This window comes from Peromyscus leucopus, chromosome 10 (assembly GCF_004664715.2).
Source record: "Peromyscus leucopus breed LL Stock chromosome 10, UCI_PerLeu_2.1, whole genome shotgun sequence".
NCBI classification, from domain to species: Eukaryota; Metazoa; Chordata; class Mammalia; order Rodentia; family Cricetidae; genus Peromyscus; species Peromyscus leucopus.
In genome coordinates, this window is record NC_051071.1 from 62,104,151 (window position 1) to 62,125,227 (window position 21,077).

General features: G+C 47.0%; 1 pseudogene; it reads left to right on the forward strand.

The window, feature by feature from the left end:
- The first annotated feature begins 2,511 nt into the window (after positions 1-2,511).
- The window catches only part of LOC114689496, a 36,258-nt pseudogene continuing 17,692 nt past the window's right edge, over positions 2,512-21,077 (forward strand).

The following is a 21,077-nucleotide window of genomic DNA, read 5'->3' on the forward strand; positions in this document are numbered from 1 at the left end:
CTATTCATGTCGGAGTGCTGATGGCTTCCATCTCAGTCTGTACACTGTGAACTCCTGGATGTGTATTTTCAACTCAGGCACAGGCCTCTCTCCTGAACTGCCCATCTGTGTGCCAGGTGCACACTCAACATCTCACTTAAATGCCACGCAGCTGGCCTTCTAGTTTCAGAGTGACTCCTGCCGCCCTCCGGTCTGTTATGCCTTTGGTCTCCATCCTCCCAGCTGATGATAAATCCCATCCTCCAAGGGCCCAGGCTCTGAGTGGGAGTCAACCTTGGCAATTCTTTCTCACATTCTGCATCCAATCTATCAAGGTTTCAATTCCACTTTAGAGATGCACCCGGAGCAAGCCAGGGCCAGCCCCACCCTTCATTGTCTTTGCTGCTGTCAACTCCTGTTTCTAGGGCGCAGGGACACCACGTCATAGCCTCCCAACTGTTGTCTTCCCTGCTCGGTGTGCCTTCTCTACTGAGGTTCGGGCAATTCCCCGCACTTCCTTCAGGCGTCTGCTGAATGTCCCCTTTCCAAGAGGCCAGCGTGGTTGCTCTATTTAGTATTGCCATCCGCTCGGTCTCCTCCCCTTTGCTGCCCCAGACCTTTCCTGGCCCGTTAGTTCTTTCCACTCTCTCTTCTCCCACTTATGGCTTTACACACTGGATGGTTTAGCAGCATGCCTCCTTTAAAAAAATTACACTAAAATTCTATTTATTTATTCTTTGGGGGGGGGCACTGCCATGGTGTGTGTGTGTGTGTGTGTGTGTGTGTGTGTGTGTGTGTGTGTGTGTGTGTAGGTCAGAGGAAAACTTGTGGGGGTCAGTTCTCTTCTACTCTGTGGGATTCTGAGAAAGAATTCAGATCATCAGGCTTGGCAACAGGTGACTTTACCTGCTGAGTCATTCCCTGGCCCCCAGCGTGGTTCTTACTATAGTCTGTTCCCTCTGCTGGAGTGTAAGCTACACAGTGGCAGGATCTGTGCCTTCTTAGTTTTTTTTTTCTTTCTTTTTTCTTTTTTTTGCTATTCCCCTGGTGCCTCGTACAATGCTAGGACCAGAGAGAGCATTCAGTAAATATGGTTGAATGAATTACCCACCCGGAGGTCAAAGAGACGGGAAACCTCAGGGCCCTCGAGTGAGATAGCAACAGTCAAGACTTAGGCAATGATCGAGGCCAATCTCAATGTTGACCTCAAAACTTCTGCCCACAGCATCCATTCAGAACACCTACCTACCCTGTTTGTTTGTTTAGAAAAAGGACAAAATCCTGGTAGTAAATGTTTGGGATACTATCAGCAAGATCAAATAGAAAACTGCTTCTCACATTTCAAAAATGCTTCTCTCAGATCCAGAAAACTAATAAATCCGTAGAAAGTTACTAACTTTCTTACCATCAGAATATTTGTTTGTCTGAGACAGGGTCTTGTGTAGCTAGGCTGGCTGAGGATGACCTTGAAATCCTTTTTTTTTTTTTTTTTTTTTTTTTTTTTTTTTTTGTCTTTTCAAGACAGGGTTTCTCTGTGTAGTTTTGGTGCCTGTCCTGGATCTCACTCTGTAGCCCAGGCTGGCCTCGAACTCACAGAGATCCACCTGCCTCTGCCTCCTGAGTGCTGGGATTAAAGGCGTGTGCTACTGCCGCCCAGCTTGAACTCCTAATCCTCCTGCCTCTACTTCTCAAGTGTTGGGATCCTAGGTGTGTGCCATTACGCCTGGCTTACCATTGAACTTAAAGGAAGAGTTATGTACTTTGTTTTAAACAAAACACGAGGCCATTTTATTTGTTTTTAAATGTTTGTTTTATAACAGATCTTGCTGTGTGGTCCAGGCTAGCCTAGAACTTGCTATATAGATCAGGTTGGTGTTGGACTGAGTGTTGGGATTGCAGATTGTAGTTTTTTGTTTTTGTTTTTCCAATAGGTAAATTTTTTAATGTGTTTTCTTCTTTTTAAATATAATATTTCAATTTATTCTTGGAGAAGCGTAATGCATGTGTGCAATGTATCAATGATCGTATCAACTCCCTTCTCCATTTCAGCTCTTTTCCAGTTTTCCCAGGACACCCTCTCTCATATTTCTCTTCTCAGTCTGGTAGTTTTTACAACCATATTTGATAATAAAGTTTTGCCCCTATGTTTTTTTTATGAAAAGCTTCAAACATATAGAAAGTTGAAAAGCTCACCCACCAGATTCTGAAATTTACAACCACCGCGAAGAGCAGTGTTCTCAACCTTCCTAATGCTACAACCATGCAATACAACTCCTCATGTTGTGCGACGCCCCCCCAAACATAAAATTATTTCATTGCTACTTCATAACTGTAATTTTGCTGCGATTAGGAATCATTCTATAAATATTATTTTTGGAGATAGAAGTTTGTTGATGGGGTCGCGACCCACAGATTGAGAACCAGTGGTCTAAACGTGTGCTCGGCCTCTTACCCAAGTCTGGGGTGACTGAGGTGACCGCGGAGGAGGAAAAGAACATGGAGGCAATGCAGTTTCTGGAATGAAGTGCATGGATGGCCTTGGGTGGTGGCGGTTCGCCATCAGGCCGCCGACTTCGTAGAACTCGGGGTGAAGATTTCGGACTCCGAGATGGCAAACTTGCTCTGACTCCAAATAAGCAGACACTGTTTAGCTTCGGTTCCTCTTCACAGTCGGAGCTCCGGGTGGGTTTTGATGGGAGTCACTTGGCAAAGGAGCCAGTCTGTGCGGAGAGGCAGGCTTCAGCGTGGAGCCCAGCAGCACACAGTGCTCTGTGTTTAGGTTATGCTACAGCTGAGGGCCGGCCTCTTGCTCAAGATGCTCTAAGCCAGTGACTTAGCCTGGCAGCTGTGCTGCGCGCGGGGTCCCGGGCACCGTCAGAGTCGGCAGGGTGGTCCTTCCGTCCTGCACCGGTGAGCCTCAGCCGCTTCACCCCGGCTGGCGTTCCGCTGTGATCTGTTGCCTTTGGGGACCAAGTAGAGTTAGCAGAAAACGCTCTGGGAAATCTAGAACCGCCTCGTGTCCCCTTCAGTCGCCATCTGTTCTTGTACTTTGACTGACAGGCGTTGCCTCTCAGCATCTTGAAACTGTCTGGGACTTTCTGTGGAAACTCCACATTTTTTGAGTAACAATATCACTTTGTAGCCAGAAAAGACCATTTTGCTTTTGTTTCTCTGATTTTTCTAGTCCTGTATTACCTTCCTTTCCAAAACATTTATTCCATTTTGTTTCCTAATCACTGTGCTGAGAACAGTAGTAACTGAGAGTTGGTGGGGAGTTTTTATAAAGTGGCAGCTGAATTTAAACAGTGGCTGAACAGTCCTGACTAGTCCTGAAACATTCTAACTAGTATCACCATAAATTGAACTTGGTTTATTTTATTTTATTTTTTTGTTTTTGTTCTTGTTTTAAATGTGCCAGGGGAGTCCTTTTGACTGACTTTTCTTTTTCGAGTGTAGAGTTTTGTGTGGATTGCAGTAGGCAGAACCAGGTCAGTGTAGCTCCTTCCAGCTCTATTGCTACTCAAGAGACCAGATGAGGGATCACAGTATGATGCTTTCCATCTGGGACCGCAGTGCATGAAAAAGGGGTCCTTAACGGTACTGTGCTCCTGAGAAGCCCATTTTGCTGGAAAAGTCAGCAACTCATCAAATGACTAATGACAATAGTGAATATGCTTATTAGGTGCAGACTTCCATCACTTTCAAAAATGCTATTTTATTTATTCTTTGAAGTTTTCATACATGTATACAATGATTTCTTGGTCATATCCATCTACTATGACTGTTATGATTCTTAAAAAAAAAGAAAATAGATTTATGCTAGACATGATGGTGCATGCCGTTAGTCCTAGTGTTTGGGATGCCAGCATAGATGGATCTCTGGTCTACAGAGTGAGCTAGCCTCAGCTACATAGTGAGCACCAGTCAGCTAGAGCTACAATAGTGAGATCCTGTCTCAAAATTATTATTATTTTTTATTTTCAATTGTGTGTATGTGTGTGGGTATGTGGGTATATGCGTGTGATTGCAGGTGCCTATGAAGGCTGGAAGAGCTGGGGTTCCAGGGACTTGTGAGTTGCCCTGGAAGTCAAGGGCAGTAAATATTCTTAACCACTGAGCTATCTCTCCACATCCCCTGTTATTACATTTTTATATCAGCTTTATGACATCATGCAAAGTAATTCTATTTTATTGTTAGGCTATTTGTGGCACTGGGAATCGAACTCAGGACCTCGGCAGGCGAGGCATGGTGACAGGAGCTGAGGTGCTTGGGCACAGTGCACAGTCAGGAGGCAGAGAGTAGACCGGAAGTGAGGTTAGGCGGTAAAGCCTCAGCCTCTCCCATAGTGACCCACTTCCTCTCGTGAGGCTCTACCCACCTGAGTTGGCACTTCCTAAGCAGCGCCATCAGCTGGGATCAGGTGTTCAAGGGCATGAGCTTAGCGGGGGGGGGGGGGTCGTTTCCCTTTCATAGTCAATCCCTACTTTGTAAATGTTAGGAAAAGGAGCTAACTGTGGCTGTGCAGTTGGGATGGGTCGTAGAGTCAGTAGTGTGATTCTCATGCACCTTGGGAAAGCTGGAGAGCAGGGGAGAAGCATACAACTTTAGTGGGTAGTTTAGCCCTAGGATTGGCCAATGCTGTATGGATCATGATGGCATTAAAAAGCAAGCAATTGGGAAAGATGCAGTTAGAACAGGAACCTGCTTCTAGATGCAAAGCTCTTTCTGTGAAAGCACCTACCGTCACAAAATCCTCATCTCCCACCTTGCCCTTATTCCAGATCCCTTCAGCTCACAGCAGCAGTAGTGATCCACATCACCAACAGCCCAAGTGTCTTAGCTGGAGAGCTGACCTAACCTGTGACGTTGTCAGCACCACTGGTGGGACTCTTTAAACTGCCCACCTCTTTCTCTGTGCTTTACACTCTTGCCTTGGTGTCTTAGTTAGGGTTACTGTTGCTGTGATGAAACACCAGGACCCGAGCAAGCTGGGGAGGAAAGGGTTTACTCAGCTTATGCTTCCACATCAGAGTTCATCACTGAAGGATGTCAGGACAAGAACTCAAGCAGGGCAGGAACCTGGAGGCAGGAGCTGATGCAGAGGCCATGGAGGGGTGCTGCTTACTGGCTTGTTCCTCCTGGCTTGCTCAGCCTGCTTTCTTACAGAACTCAGGACCACCAGTCCAGGGATGGCACTAGCCACAATGGTCTGGTCCCTCCCCCATCAACCACTGATTAAGAAAATGCCCTCCAGGCTGGCCTACAGCCTGATACTGTGGAGGCATTTTCTCAGGTGAGACTCCCTCATCCTCCCTGATGACCCTAGCTTGTGTCAAGTTGACATAAAACTAGCCAGCACACTTCGGTGGTCGGTCTTGACTTCTTAGCCCTAATCTATCATACTGAATCACACCCAACCAAATGTGACGCTATTTCTAGAATGATCTTTTCTGTATCGTAGACTGGGTTATACTTCTTTTTTTATTGTCCCATGTCCCTCTATCTCCTTCACACCTCTCAGCAGACCATCAAAGGTCCTTTATGACAGACAGACAGAGCATAGATATATGAACTCAGTTGGTTCTCAATAGTTGAATTTTACTGGTGTGCAGAAAATGGGCTTATTGGTAGTTTTTCTTCATCACTGTAAAATGCTGGTAAATTCTATTACATTCTTGTGCCTGGACCAGGGACAGTGCATTTTAGGGTATTAGGTGCTTAGACATGAACCTACAGCTGGGTATGGAGCCTCCCAGGTTCTAGGTTGCAAAGCGTTGAAAGTTCCACAAGGGGTTGCTAGAGAGCAACAGAAACTCTAAGAACGTTGAGAGCGTTGTCTTTTGGCCATATCCTTGTTTCCTTTGTCTTGGAAGGAAGTAGACGTTTTTCCTCCTGTTATGCTAATGTTTACTTAATGGATCTGGCTTGGTTTGAATGCATTATTGCGCTCGTCCCTAAAGTCCTCTCTGTTGCCTGGCAGAAGTCCTGACAATGCTTTCCTGGTCTTCAGCTCCTTGAAGATCATCAATCAAGGCAGTGCCGTAGGTAGGTGGAGAGGAAGGGGCAGGCTCATGTATCTCAGAGACTCAGCGAGTCAAGGGATGTGGCTATATGTAAAAAGACGTTAGAAACTGCCACTGCTTCCAGGTTGACCAGAACCTCCAGGGCGGCTTTGGGAAGGAGACCCAGTTGCAAGTCACCCTCCATTCATTGCTCTGGTTAGGAAACCCTGGAGCTGGAGTCCTAGAAGACTTAGTAGGCTAAAGGGAACTACAATAACACATTGCACACACACATACACATAGATGGGTAAATATGCACACGCACGTATTTATGTATGAATTCTTTCCCCAAAATTTTGTGAAGGAACTTTGTACTAAATAGGGATGTGCACCCCACGCAGCTGAGAGAGTGGTGCTGTCCAAGTTCTGCAATCACTCAATTATCATTGCGAGATTGTAATCACAATGGGCACTATTTTTGTATTCTTTTCAATATGTAGAATTAATATTCCCTTGGGATTCAGAGATATTCAGCTGCTAATAGACCCTGAAGGGGGCATCTGGGTGTCTCCTTCGGTAGTTGCAGTCCCAGCTCAAGACACTGAAAGGAATGTGGACATTTTCCCTGATTTGTTCCTTTGCTCATTAGCTTGACCTGATGTGTTTTGTTTTGGTGTGTGTGTGTGTGTGTGTGTGTGTGTGTGTGTGTGTGTGTGTGAATCTCTGCAAAGTCTCATTCTAGAATTCACCATCTTGATTAATTGTCACATGAATAATCTATTAGCTATATCAAGTCACACTGGTACCATGAAATCTCTGGTTGTATTCAGGCTCCAGAGTTGCAGAAATCATCTTCCTGCCTGTTCCCCAACCTTAAAGAACAGCTTCTGTACTCAGGGTTATTTCCTTGTGCCGTAAGATGGCCTTTGGAGTTCCACTTATCAGGCCCAAGTTCCAGGGAAGTAATAAAGACAGGGAGGAGAGCAATAGGGCATCTGGCTCCCTTAGGAGCTCTCTTTTAGAAGTCTCACTCAGCAACTTCTGTTTTTTTTTTTTTTTTTTTTGTTCTCATTTGCAAAGGGTGCTGGGAAGTGTAGTTTTCTAGCCGAGCACATTGAGACCCTTTCTAACATAGGTAGACACAAGAGAGATGGATATAGGGTTAGGCAACCAGCAGCCTCTACTGTGTGTGATAATTCCATTGTGTGATACCCACAGGAGTACAGAGATTGGATGAGAGAATGCAATGGCATAGGCCTCAGGGCTCTGCATCGTCTTGTCTGGTCACCGCTGGTTGGGTGGGATTCCCCAGACCTCTCTTCCTTTGGCGTTGCTAGGCTTCCTTGACCATCCCTATTCTCGTGGTTTCTAATGATGCTCTATTCTGAACTAGAGACTCACAGAGCCAATCACTGGCTTAGGGGACCTAGCAGGACCTTCAAATCCAGGAATTCCACCGATGAGCCCAGAGATCTATTCATCTAACGTGCACATCGCAAACCTGGGCCTAGGTATCGTTCTGATTTCTTCCTCTGGTGCCTTACACTCTCCAAATTCTGTTTTCAAGTCACTCCTGGATCCCACCTCCACTCCATCTCAATGGCCAAGATTAAGTCCAGTTTCCCACTCATCCGGGGCACAGCATGGTCTCTGCGGGGTCTAGGCTTCACACCTCCCTCTCTAATACATCCTCCACACATCAACTAGAGAAACGGTTATTAAAGAACGGTACAACCAGTTCTGCCACTTCCCGGCTTAAGGACAACAACGGTTTCTTATTGTCTATAGGGAAGTTCAACTCAGTCATGGTTAAATGGCCCTGCTCACACTCCTGTGTGCCTCTCTCCCTTCATTCTGGCCTAGCCACTTGCCCATCTTTCCTTCCAGCTACTGGGTAGTACATTCTTAGCTGTCCTAGGTCCTGGCACGTGGCCTTCTCTCCGCCTAGAATGCTCTTTCCTCTGACTGACACCTCTTTGTTTAGTGAGTCGCACTGCTTTATTTTCCCCCTTGAGACATGCACGGACCCCCAAGCCACGCCTCATTACAGGACATCTCCACAGCTCGCTGTCTTTGTCCTTCAAGCGCTCATCTGTCTTCTGATTGCTTGCTGGGTTGTGGGTTTCTTGAGGCCGGCCCTTCTTTGTCTTGCCCCCTGTGTCTCCAGTGCCTGGGATGACACTCCGCATCTGTGCTTTCGGCAACACAGCCCGTCAATCATTTCCTCCTTGACTCCAAGCATGCATTGACATCCTTGTCCTAATTCACGGCGCAGGTGCTGAAATCAGCAGGGTTAAATCACTCCGTCTTGATTCACTGGGAGAATCTTGCTTCTCCATTCATCTTCTGCTATTATGTGGGCAAGGCAGGGAGAAGGCAGGGTGGAGAAGTCCACGTGGAAGCAACTTTAGAGTTATGACCAGGGTTGCCTGAGACAGGGCATGAGGAACCACATGGACCAGCATTAGGAGGGACCAGGAAAAGAAGGAACAGGAGGGAAGTGAGAGAGAACAAATAGGAACACCTCCAACTCCAGCCCTATTGGCATCTCCACGCCCAGCCTTATGCTGGGCAAACATTATATACGTGGAGTACGAGGCAAGCCAGTCCAGACATTTTCTAAGTAATTAGTTACCATTTGTACTGCCTCCTTGGAGTTAAGGAAAGCAATCCAGGAACTTGTCTGTCCCAGGTCCCTCGGCCTTGCCCTCCCCCTCCCCTCCCCCTTTCGCCACCCATCTTCCCACTCCCACACTCTGGCTCTTCTGCTGGCCTGTTCTTGTTGGAACCTGTGTGGAGTTGGGTTCCATTCCGCTGCTAAGTTAAACATGCTTCTATCCATCCTCCTTCAGGCCCCTGAACGAGGCCACGGTGGGTAGGTGATGTGACAACCCCGTGAGCTTGTGGCCCTGTCATAGCTTCAGGGGCATTGGACATGAAAGGCTTGGCTATAGCCAGAGAGCTGGAAGAGGCTCTCATGAGCAAATGTATTTGGGTTCGGTGCCGGAGGTTAGACCACTAAGCCTGTTCTCCACCTTGGAGCTTACATACTCCTAGCCTTCTAGGCTAAAGCTTTCTTTGTGTGTCAAGATAAATAAAAAGAATAGTTCCCTAAAACTGCTTTTACTCATCACACACACACACACACACACACACACACACACACACACACACACACACACACTCACCATATAGAGAATAACAATTATGAGGGGGTCTGAGTGGGGCTCTGATGATGCTGGGGTTGGCTCACCTAGACATTCTCCTCTATGCTCATCTGTGGCAGCAGTCATGGCTCATGGCCAGCTGACAGCTTCAGCATCTCCTGACAGACAAGCGCTGCTTTGTCGCACAGCGTTAGCCCAGGAGCAAGGCTAAAATGCTGTCACAGACAATTCTGTGGGCCTCGTCTTTGAACACTTGGACTTCTCATGAGAAAACCTGTTCTCTTCCAGTTTTACCTGCAGGAGAGCAGAAGATGAATAAAGATTAGGATTCTTCCTGTGAGATCTGTGAGCTTGGGTGGGAGCCAGGGGTGGCGGGGAGCTGATTGAGCCCACCGAGTGCCAAGCCCAGTGGCTTACCTGAACAGGTGAGGTATCCCAGACCCGGGAGACCTTTGGAGCATCGTTCCTTCTCTTCGTAGCTTGCACATTGACCACAAGAGGGAAGCATCACACCAAGTTAGTCCTTGGTCAACCTGCTCTTTGTTCTGGCTTTCCTATTGTCGTTCGTCCAGGGGGAAGGCAGGTGAGGGCCCACTGCAGGAGGGTGGCTTCGTCAGCAGCTGGGGGATCTGGTCTGTTGGGGTCATGAGCACAGCCATCTAGCCAGGAGGTACTCTGTGAATCGTCCTCACCAGCCATGAACAGTCAGAGTTGAATCTAATAATGATATTCAATAAAGCACTGAGAAAGATAAATCTGGGGGAATTCTTAGATTCTGAGGAGTCATCAAATATTGAGTACTTATCAGAAGATCTGCCTCCAGTGCTGGCCCTGTGACGTGCTCTGAGTGGCATGCTTTTAGATGAGGTTTTTAGATTCACTTTTTGGGTGGCACACATACTCCTTCTTGTCTAGATCATAACGCTGCTGCTGTGAGGATGAAGCTAGAGAACATGGGCCAGAGTGCTGAGTGAGGGGTGACTCGGGATTGGGAATGTCCTCACAGTGCAAACCAGGTGAGTGAAGACCGTCAGCTGGGTGTTCTCCATGCTAAGAAGACCTTCCCAGCCGGTGTGTGTGTGTGTGTGTGTGTGTGTGTGTGTGTGTGTGTGTGTGTGTGATAACATGGTAAAACTACATATAACTCTTAGTTCAGCTTAGAGATTGGCATGATGGTGCACATGGGCAAGACTAGTCACCAGAGATGAGAAGGAAGGTAGAGAACTTATGGCCACCCTGAAGGACATAGTAACACCTACGAAGAAGAAGAAGAAGAAGAAGAAGAAGAAGAAGAAGAAGAAGAAGAAGAAGAAGAAGAAGAAGAAGAAGAAGAAGAAGAAGGGGAGGAGGAGGAGGAGGAAGGGGAAGAAAGAAAGAAATTGGCTCATCAGGATATTCCCAGCTTAAAACCCCAAAGCCCTGGAATGTGCCCACCATTAGGAAAACCAATCTTGGGCTCAGCATGGTTCTCCAGGAGACCATTGCCTGGGCTTTCTGACTCTACCGCCTCCTCAGCTCTACTCCTGCAGGTTTCTGGGGTCATGGGGAAGAAGTAAGTTTCATAAGGAAATGTAGCTGCAAAGTTTCTCTCTGAGTCCCGTCAAGGCCCTGCACTCCTGCAGCCCACCTATAAAATAATCATCCAGAAGCTCATATTAATTAAAATTGTTCAGCCACCAGCTCAGGCCTACCACTGACTAGCTCTTACATTTAAATTAACCCATATTCTTATCTATGTTTAGCCACCTGGCTTGGTACCTTTTCCCAGTTCTGCCTTCACATCTTGCTTCCTCTGTGTCTGGCTGGCGACTCCTGACTCAGCTCCTGTTCCCAGAATTCTCCTCTCTCTTTGTCCTGCCTATACTTCCTGCCTGGCTACTGGCCAATCAGCACTTTATTTATTAACCAATCAGAGCAACACATTCACAGCATACAGAGCGATATCCACAGCAAGGAAAGAGGAGCCCAGGCCTTTGGATTCGGCCAGAAAACTCTGAATCCTTTGTGGCTCTCTTGAGGAGGTAGGAGCTGTCAGGCCCCACCCCCTTCTCCCCCTGAACTATCACACCAGTCCCAATTTTCAATACAAAATCAAGTTGATTTTAAAGAATTTAAAGACTTATTGTAGGCTCTTCCCCAGAAACAAGGGGACGTGTGACCATTCTCCCACCGTCCCCAACTGGGAATGGGTTGGAAGCGCTTTGAGAGGCTGATCACGCAACCATATGGAGAAGATAGAAAGGAGAAAGAAGATGAGGATTTGGGGAAGAATCAAATCTTGGGATTTCTTCTCACAGGAGAAGAACTGAGATTCAGCGCTGGCTGTGTTGAAGTCAGAATCATAAATCTCCTGAACTAGAGAGTGCCAGGTGGCCCGTTTTGACACCTGTAAATGGCACTGTGCTTCTTTTCGTCTGGTTTTGTACATTTCCGAAGTGACCCCACAGCACATGCCCTCAGGGAGATCAGGATTTTAGTTTTAGGATGTAAAGAAAAACAAAGGATTTAACTGGTCAGAGATTCAAACACTCATTTCAGCAGACATACTGGGGAAAACCATTCATTGGCCCAATGGGGTAATGACTTGCATGGAAAAAAGATCATCCGTGCTCTCAAAGCTTGGAAGGGCAAGTGTAATTTTTTTTTTTTAAATTAGAAAGCATAGGAAGAAAGCAGGAAATAACAGATTTGGGTTTTCGTCACTCTAAAACAGCAACTTCAAACTCTCTGAAGTAGGAGGAAGAGATTGGTAGGAGGGAAGGGGACAGGAAGGGTAAATGCCCTGTGGGGAGATGGGCAGGGGACTGGAGGACAGATGAAATATCTTATGCCTGTCTGAAGCTGTGGGGAGAGACAGGTTGCTTCTTTCAATGTGTCAGCATTCACCAGTGGGACAGCGTGTGCCAGAACTTCATTCCTTCTTCCTGACTAAGTAATATTCCTCTGTGGTGATACGCCACATTCTTTTGGGTATGCATTTATCTGAGTGATTCTCAAACTACAGGTTGGAACCCTTTGTGGGGTCAATTGACTCTTTCACAAGGGTCACCTAAGACCATTGGAAAACACAGATATATACATTACAGTTCACAACAGTAGCAAAATTACAGTTATGAGGTAGCAACGAAAATAATTTTATGGTTGGGGGTCACTACAACATGAGGAACTGTATTAAAGGGTGGCAGTGTTAGGAAGGTTGAGAACCACTGACTTATCTGATGATGGACAGTGTGATTGCTTCTCCCATACTTCATTTTGTGAATCCTGTGCTCTCCTCGGTCCTCCTATCTGGCACATAAGAATGAGACCGACTTTCCTTCCCTGAGAATGTAGGTGGTCTCAGCAACCTCGCCAGTCTGAGGTCCTAACAAAACAAGCTGTATGTGTGTTGAGAGACACTAGAGACGATGCAGAAGAAATGGGCCAGTGGCTTTGAAAAGACCTGGTTGAGGATTTCCAAAATCACCAAACAGGACAGAACTTCCAAGAGACCTAGGATCTGATCTTCTCCTCAGAGTGTAAAGGTTCAGGTGACGTAACTCACATACCCAACTCCATGTGCCGAATAGCCGAACGGACCAGGAAGCTGATGGGCTTACAGTGCGTCCAACCAGTCCTGGGACAGGAGTTGGCTGATGGACCCGTGACCTCAAGGAGCAAGCAAGGCTGTCAGAAGATCACCTGTAAGTACTGGCTGGTGCAGGCTCAGGGTGGGAAGACTTTAAAGACTCGCTTCTTAAGAGCTAGCCATGCTTCTGTGTGTGTTTGATGAAGACAGCCCACTTCTCAATAGGGCCAAAAGAGCTGGTCGCTCCTGCCGTTGGAGCGCCTTCTTAGGTTTTACCATGTAATTCTTAGCAGCACTGCTAGTCAGACTTTGAAAGATCGTGGACCCTTATGACTAAAGTGACGAATGCTGGATCCACACATATTTATTTATAAAGTATGGATATAGCACTACTGACAATTTTATGTCAAAATGAAGATGCATTCGTTCTATAAATTAAAATGTAAGTTGAAGTGCTAACATTTTTTTCTATGCCTCAAATTGTCTTGTTCTGTTTCTTTAAAGACTGCTGGTTTTACATCAAATCCACCCATAAAATAAAATTACTTTTTAATATTTGAAAAAATTCATTCAATTTTTTTTGTCTTTGAGAGGGTCCTTTGCTATGTAGCCTAGGCTAGCCCAGACTTTACTATACAGCCCAGAATGACTTTGAACTTTCAGTCCTCAAGTCTTGGTCTCCCAGGTGCTGGGGTAACAGGCTTGGGCAGCCACACCTGGCTGGCTGATCCCTGATCTTTTATTAGTGACGTTTGCTCACATCTGTAGGAGCCTGATGCCAGTCTGTAAGGTAAGTCATTGATGTGTGGAGGTCTCAGCTGTCCCACACTGACTCCTTTAGTCTCAGCTTTAGCTAAGGTGACATTTCTTTCTAGTTCCTGAGATTCCTGGGAGCAGCCCACCGCAGCCTTGTGAGTGTTGAGGAGTCCGGCAGGGGGATTCATGTCCTGTACTTGGCTTTCTGTGAGAAGAAAAGTCTTTGGAGATGAGGGTTTGGGGGAAGGTATCCAGGGGTTAATGGAGCCAAGATGGCGACACTGAAGTCAGTAAAAGAACTCGGGAGTTGGAAAGCATCATTGACACTGCGATTGTAAGTGGTTGGCCTCCTGGAGGTCAGGGCTATGCAGATGTCAATCACAGTTACCCGTGGATGAGAATTCAGACTCCAGACGCAGAAAGAACTGGATTCCCAGAGCCTGGAGCATGCCGAGTCCACAGAATTCTCTGATCATAAACAAGAGACACGATGATCAAAAGACACCCCCAAACAGGAATGCGGGTACTCTGGATAGCATACTTTTGGCTAAAAGTAAAGGGTGAGGAGGAATCTGCTTCCGGACCAACCCCATTTCCAGGAGAATAGGTGCCCCTAAATCTAGGTAGGAATCACTCAAGGAAGAAAATATGGATGCCCAAGTTTTACACCCCTGACTCTGACTTTACTTACATGAGATGAGTGGCCTTTGGATTTAAAACAAAACAAACACCCCCCCCCCCCCCCCGCCAGATGGACAAATGGATGGACAGACCTAGGGGAAGCTGACAAGCCTTGTGCCTCAGTGAGAGGAAATCTAGAATGCTGAACCACAGGGCTCTTCCTGACCCCATTTGAGGGGTTTACATTAGCCACTGGGAAGGGGTGGGCTGAGAGGAAAAGGAACTGAGGAAAGGCTGGGTTTTCTGTGGCTTCTCAGGAAGGTGACTTGGAGCTGGGTTGTGGAGCCTCCTGTCGGGGGTTGCCTGCCTTCAGACATAGGCACAATAGCGGCTGTCACTTGCCGCTTCAGGGCTGGAGGCAGAGGTGAGTTCCTGAAGTGCTGTGGCCTCCGAGATTCCTTTCCTTCCTGCTCTCTCTTGTGTCTCTCTGCCTATGGAGCCCTGGGACCCAACCTCTTGTTTTCCTTCAGTGCGACCATTTTCTAGGCCTCCTAGGAAGGGAGGGCAAGGACGGGGACACACACACACACACACACACACACACACACACACACACACACCCCATACACCACAATGGTTTCTTTAGTCTAGAAACACTAAGGGGAACATGGCGGATGGTGGCACAGCTGAGAATATTCTCAATATGTAGCTCTGGCTGCCCAGGGAGCTACGTAGATGAAGCTGGCTTTAAACTCCCAGAGACCTACCTGCCTCTGCCTTCCAAGTGCTGGCATTAAAAGTGAGTGCCACCATGCTCCACCAGGAGCTGCATTTTCCACGGGGTGTCCCCTGGGCCCTTGTTCCTCAAGGTGAATGCAATCAGACTCAGCGCCCTCGGTGGGAGGCACGCTGCTGTTAGTGGTGTAAGAGATCCGAGTGAAAAGCTCGTTTGTTTCTCCTTACTTATCAGGTGGCCACCAACTATTATTTAGTTTATTAGCATCTTGCCTCTTTCTTATGAAACACTTTTGGGAAATTGCCCCAGAAACTACAGTCAGTGATGTCCTTCACAAAGGACAAAGGAGGCAGCTGGACCCTGCACTCATGAAGCCAGCAAGAGCCTGGGTGAGGACTTGGCCTCTCCCGGTCTTGGTGCCCTTTTCCCACCCCCCTGCCACCTCCTTCCTGTTGCCATGGCAATGTCCCTGGAGAGGGAGGACCAGGCTGTTTTTTTCCTACATCCCTCCTCCCCACCCCCTTTGTGTCTAGAAGAGAGCTGAGCACGCCCTAGACAATGGTTGGCGATGATTGATGGAGAGTTTGGGGGTGTTCATCTGGACCACCTGCAGGTGGGCTGGGTAGAGGAGACGCCCCACCCCCACTCCGAACTGTTTACTTCTGTATATCTACCGAGGAGAGTTGGTGAGAGGGTGAGGCATTACAGGGCTGGAGGTTCACACTTTGGCACTACAGGGTGCATATATATTTTATTCCACGATGACAAATATTTAATAAATGAGGAGTGATGTTGGACCCACTGAAAGAGACAGGGTATTGATGTCTCGGTATGTTTGGTTCATGGGCGAATTTTTCTTTTGGCTAAGCGATGAGTATATTGCCTGTATTGATGTTTTCACAATAAATAAAGTTGGAGAAAGAAATGAAGTTCCTAAACAGAAACCGTAGTGTCAAAACCCAAGTCTAGGGTCGGGGCTTGCTTTACATCCTCACAAGATAGTTGGACCATTGGGTCTGCCAGGTAGGAAATTTGAAATGGAACTGTATATCCAAGAACATCTGGCCTCCAACTGCCCTGCCTCACACCTCACATGTGTCATTTCTAAGTGACAGAGATGGCGAGGCCAATCTGGATATTCGTGGGTGAAGCCTGGAGACATATAGGTTTTTCTGAACCAATTTCCACATGGCCAAAAGAATCCACTTCTTCACTAAAGTCAAGAGCAGCCTTCCCAGAGTTAAAAATGTAGAAAAGCACAGACATTATATTCAGTGATGAGTGATGAAAGGTGGACTATTTTGTAGTCCACTCTGATGCTCGGCGCGGGCTCAGGCGCTCTGAATGGAAGGTCTGTGGGCATCTGCAGGATGCCAGCCGAGAGGCTGGAGAGCTGCACACTGTGGGGCCTGTCTTCTGGGTACCGGAGGAGGCTTCCCAGGGCCTGAAAGGACAGATGCTCAAGGCTTGAGCTGTGAATTATCATTTAAATCAGCTGGCTCTTATCTTTTTAAGTGTGGAAAAAAGCCGGGATTTAGATGGGAAAGCATGTATGTGTGATGGGCTATAACATTTGTGGGGTATCTGCAGTAGCTGAAAAATTTGATCCATATCTTGAAAAGTAAACTTCTATCTATTTATAGCTGTTTAAAATCTATATAGAGATAGCAATTTCTGTGTAAGTGTTCCTCAACTTACAATGGGACTGTTTTCCAATAAATCTATCATAAAGTTGAAGAACTGTCAAAAATATATTTAATAGACCTTAGTGACTGAACATGGCAACTTTGCCTAGCCTACCTTAAATGTACTCAGAACACTTACTTTTTCAGATAGGAAGTCTTGTATTTATTCTTTGATGATTTTATAGGTGTAAATAATGTATCTTGATTATATACACCCCAAACGCTCCGTACACTCTCCCTGGCACCTCCAGCATGCCCCCTCCCCCCACTTCATATCCTCTACTTACATTCCTGTTTTTGAAAAGACCCACAGAGTCCAGTTAGTGCTGCCTGTTGGAATACAGACTGATTTTGTTGGCTTGATCTTGTACAGGTCTTACTCGGGTCACTAGGAGTTCAGCGTCCAGGTCATATCCAGAAGACAGAGCCACACAGCACTTCTCCTCATCCTCCAGCTCTCACATTCTTTCTGTCTTCTCATCTGTGACATTCCCGGAGCCTCCTGTGGGGCAGAACACTTGTTGTTCACCAATAGCTGAGAAAAAAAAATGACCTAACACATAGCCTATGTACAATGAAGTATTTATGAAATTTGTTGACTACTGTTTTGAAAGAGGCTGGCCCCATGGGTCAACTCGAGCACCTCTTGAAATCAATCTTCAGCTGGCCTATCATAGGTTGGGAGCTGTTTTATGTATATATATATATATATATATATATATATATATGTATATTTATATATATGTATTTATATATATCAGGTAGGCATCAATTTCAGAAGCACATGTGACTATTTATCCATATATCTTTACTTCACATTCCTTTGTTGTTATACTGTGTGTGGTTTTAATACAAGGAAAAGGAGATAGAAACTTGTGGTGGCCCACAGAGGCTTCCTAGTGAGACCTTACTCAGGGTCAGAGAATCTGGGCTTGCTTTACCCAGCAGGGCTGCATAAGAGGATGATTTGGCCACGGGTGTGGTTACCAGGTATTTGGAAGGGGCTACATTTGACTGTACTGTGTGCTTTGATCTTGCAAGGGAGAGGTCTTTTGCCTCTCCCCTGGGCGTATTATAAAAAGCCCTTTTTAATAAACCTCTGCATGGCTGGGTATTAATCCAGGACCCTTCCAAAGCTATCCTGTGTCTCTGTCTTTCTTATCTCTTTCTGTCTTTCTATCTAATATTTCCTCATTCCTTTCTCCTTCACCCAAGAACCCTTCAAAAGGTGGGAGCAGGTCGGAGCTGGACTCCCATAGATCCCCTCAGGCTCCCACAGAAGCTGAAAGCAAAGAGATAACCATATTTGTCTGGGACTACGTAGCAGATGAGCAGTGAGGCCAGGTTCTCAGCCTAGGTCTCTCTGATCCCAAAGTATTCTTTCTACTCCACGGCTATTTATTACTGCATCAGTCTTTGGGGTCACTAAGATGCAGCCCCCCCCCCCCATTATCTGCCACGATCCTAGCCCTACCTGAAAGTCCCTTTCTGAAATCCTGCCTTCCTGCCCCCGCCAGCTGTCTGTGCACCCCTGGAGGCCTCAAGCACCAGAGCTGTTCCCTGGCCATGGCTGCCCCCTCCTCTGATGGCCCATCTGCTTTCCAGCAGATGCCTAGTCTTCCCTTCTCCTACTCTGGAGCTTAGAGCTAATGGGTTTTTTTCTCTGTACAGTTTCTCTCATGCAAACATAGCCCCCACTTCCCCACCCCCCACTTCTCCTGTTCCCCACTTCTGCCCCCACTTCTCCTGTCCTCCCTTCTCCTTCCCCCACTTCTCCCGCCCCCACCTCTCCCACCCCCCACTTCTCCCACCCCCCACTTCTCCTGCCCCCACCTCTCCCGCCCCCCCACTTCTCTGTCCCCACTTCTCCCACCCCCCACTTCTCCTGCTCCCCACTTCTCCCGCCCCCACCTCTCCTGCCCCACTTCTCCTGCCCCCACTTCTCCCGCCCCCCCACTTCTCTGTCCCCACTTCTCCCACCCCCCACTTCTCCTGCTCCCCACCTCTCCCGCCCCTCCACTTCTCCCGCCCCCCACCTCTCCTGCCCCCCACTTCTCCTGCCCCCCTCTTCCCTCTCTAACCACTTCTGTCTTCTTTGTTGCTTGTTCCCAAACTGCTGAGGCTGAGGAGAAAAATCTCACAGATCGGTTATCATCTCAAATATGTTCATCGCAGTCATGTCAAATATCTCAGTGGTGCTGGGTAATCGTATTGTGTCTCCCTAATCAGCTTATTCTCCCTCCCTCTGCAAACCCCTGACCTCCCTCGCCGTTCCTCCAAGCCCGCCTCACCCTGCCTCACAACTCAGCTTTGCAGCTGCTCCGGCAAGCGGATCCTCTCCGGGAGGAACGGGACCATCTTTATCACCCCATCTGCAGACCTCCCATTATCGGCCCTTCCGCTCCCTGTGCCTGTCACAGAGGACAAAGTGGCTGTCCTTCCACTCCTGAACCAGACCTGACTCTGCTTCAAATCCACCCTTCATGTCCTTTCAGAAACCTTGTCCCGTGGGCCGTGCCTCTGCTTTTCTACCAGGCTATTTCCCTGTATTAACTAGGTCCTAGTTTTCCCAAGTAAAAGGAAAAAGTTCCCCATAAATTCTCCCATTGCCACCTTGCTGCTGACCTGTTTATCTCATTTGGTCACTAACAAGCTTCTGGAGTTTTCTGCTCTCATTGGGACAACTTTTCAATCCACTGGACTCCAGGTATCCACCCTACCCCTACCCCCAATTTCTCCATCAAAACAGTATGAGCATCAATCAAAAATCTTCAGAGACAGAATCAATAGGAAAACCAGAAAAAGAGGGAGAGAGGGAGGGAGGGCAAGAGAGGGAGACAGACAGACAGATAGATAGATAGATAGATAGATAGATAGATAGATAGATAGATAGATAGATGGATAGATAGATAGATAGATGGATAGATAGATAGATAGAGGCGTTGCAGGGTAGGAGCAGATGGATGCCCCAACTTACGCAGGGAGAGCAAACCTGCCCCCTCTCCCCTTCATCGTTCTCTTGTGATGCTCATCTGGATCGGGTGATGCCCTATGTTGGGGGTGGTTTCTCTATTCAGACTACCAATTCAATTGTTCTCTGTAAACACTCTTACAGACACACCCAGAAATAATGTTTAATCATCTACCTAGGTCTCCCTTTATCCAGTCCACTAGGCAGACAAAACTAACCATCTGGATCTTGTTAACAGCACTAAGGATTCCACAGCCATAACCATCTCAGGAAGGTTTTCAGTTTTCAGCTTACCCAACTCAGAGTTTTTGACTACCATTTTTTTTTGGAACACTCATAGATTTTCTTCTACCTTTACAGTTGCTTTCTTCTTCTTCTTCTTCTTCTTCTTCTTCTTCTTCTTCTTCTTCTTCTTCTTCTTCTTCTCCCCCCCCCCGCCCCCGCCTCCTCCTCCTCTTCTCACTATGAAGCCATGGTTTGCCTGAAAGTTGCTAACTAGACCAGGATGGCCTAGAGCTCGTAGGAGTCTGGCTGTCTCTGCTTCTGGAGTGCTGGGATTACAGGCCCACCCAGCAGCTTTTGTTTTCCCTTCTTGGAGCTTCCTCATACCATTTGGACCCTCTTCCCTTATTTGTTTTTCCTGAAAGAGCTCATCTGGATTATTTACCAGCATCTTCAAGGTTCTACACATCTTTGCTATAGCATGGTGCTTTGGAAGGTGGCTGTTTTTGTTTGTTTGTTTTTTGTTTTGTTTTGTTTTGGAATTTCTCATAAAGATCACTGTCTTCCAACTTCCGTATCAGTGTCAACACTTGCCCTTGGATGAATCACAATCATTGGCCCAAATCTGCCTCACATAAAATTTACCATCCATCCTCCCAAACTGTGTTTATGCGTTTCCCATCAGCAAAATAACTCTGTCTGCCCTTTTGCTGAGAGCTCTTTCTCTTATCTGCCCCCTTGTCATCCCCACATTCAATAGGTCCCAGAGTACTACCCATTCTCCCACATAAATCTGCCCAGAATCCGTATTCTCTTGGCCGGTTCCCTAGTGTGGCAGTAAACTTCTCACCCAGCTGAGCAGGGTAACCTCTGAAGTCACCTCACCACATTCACTTTTACATCCTGTCCAAGACAGTCAGCACAGAGCAAGAATTCCTTCATGATATATTTGCTAGATTATGGCAGGCCACTGCATACAATTTTCCCCGTCCATCACATGGGTCCCCAGAAACAAACTGTGGGCCTCAAGACACGGCAGCCTAAGGTTTTCCTACAGTCCATAAGGGGAGGTGAGACTCAAGATATTTATCTACCCAGGTATTAAAGGCACCAACGAGTGAGAGCTGTTGTTAGCCCCAGTGCTGGAGCAAGGCCCTGGAGACCCTGGTGATAGCAAATGGCGACTTTTTAATAATGGGGAGTCCAGCAGGGGCTTCTGTGAGTCAAGTAATCTTCTATCAGAGAAGTAATGGACGAGGAAGGGTCCTTCTATTGTCAGGATTCAGATAAGAAAACAGAGACCAACCACAGGAGGAATCAGTATAGAAAAATTTATTTCACACCTGCACCTAGATACTCGTAAGCAGCG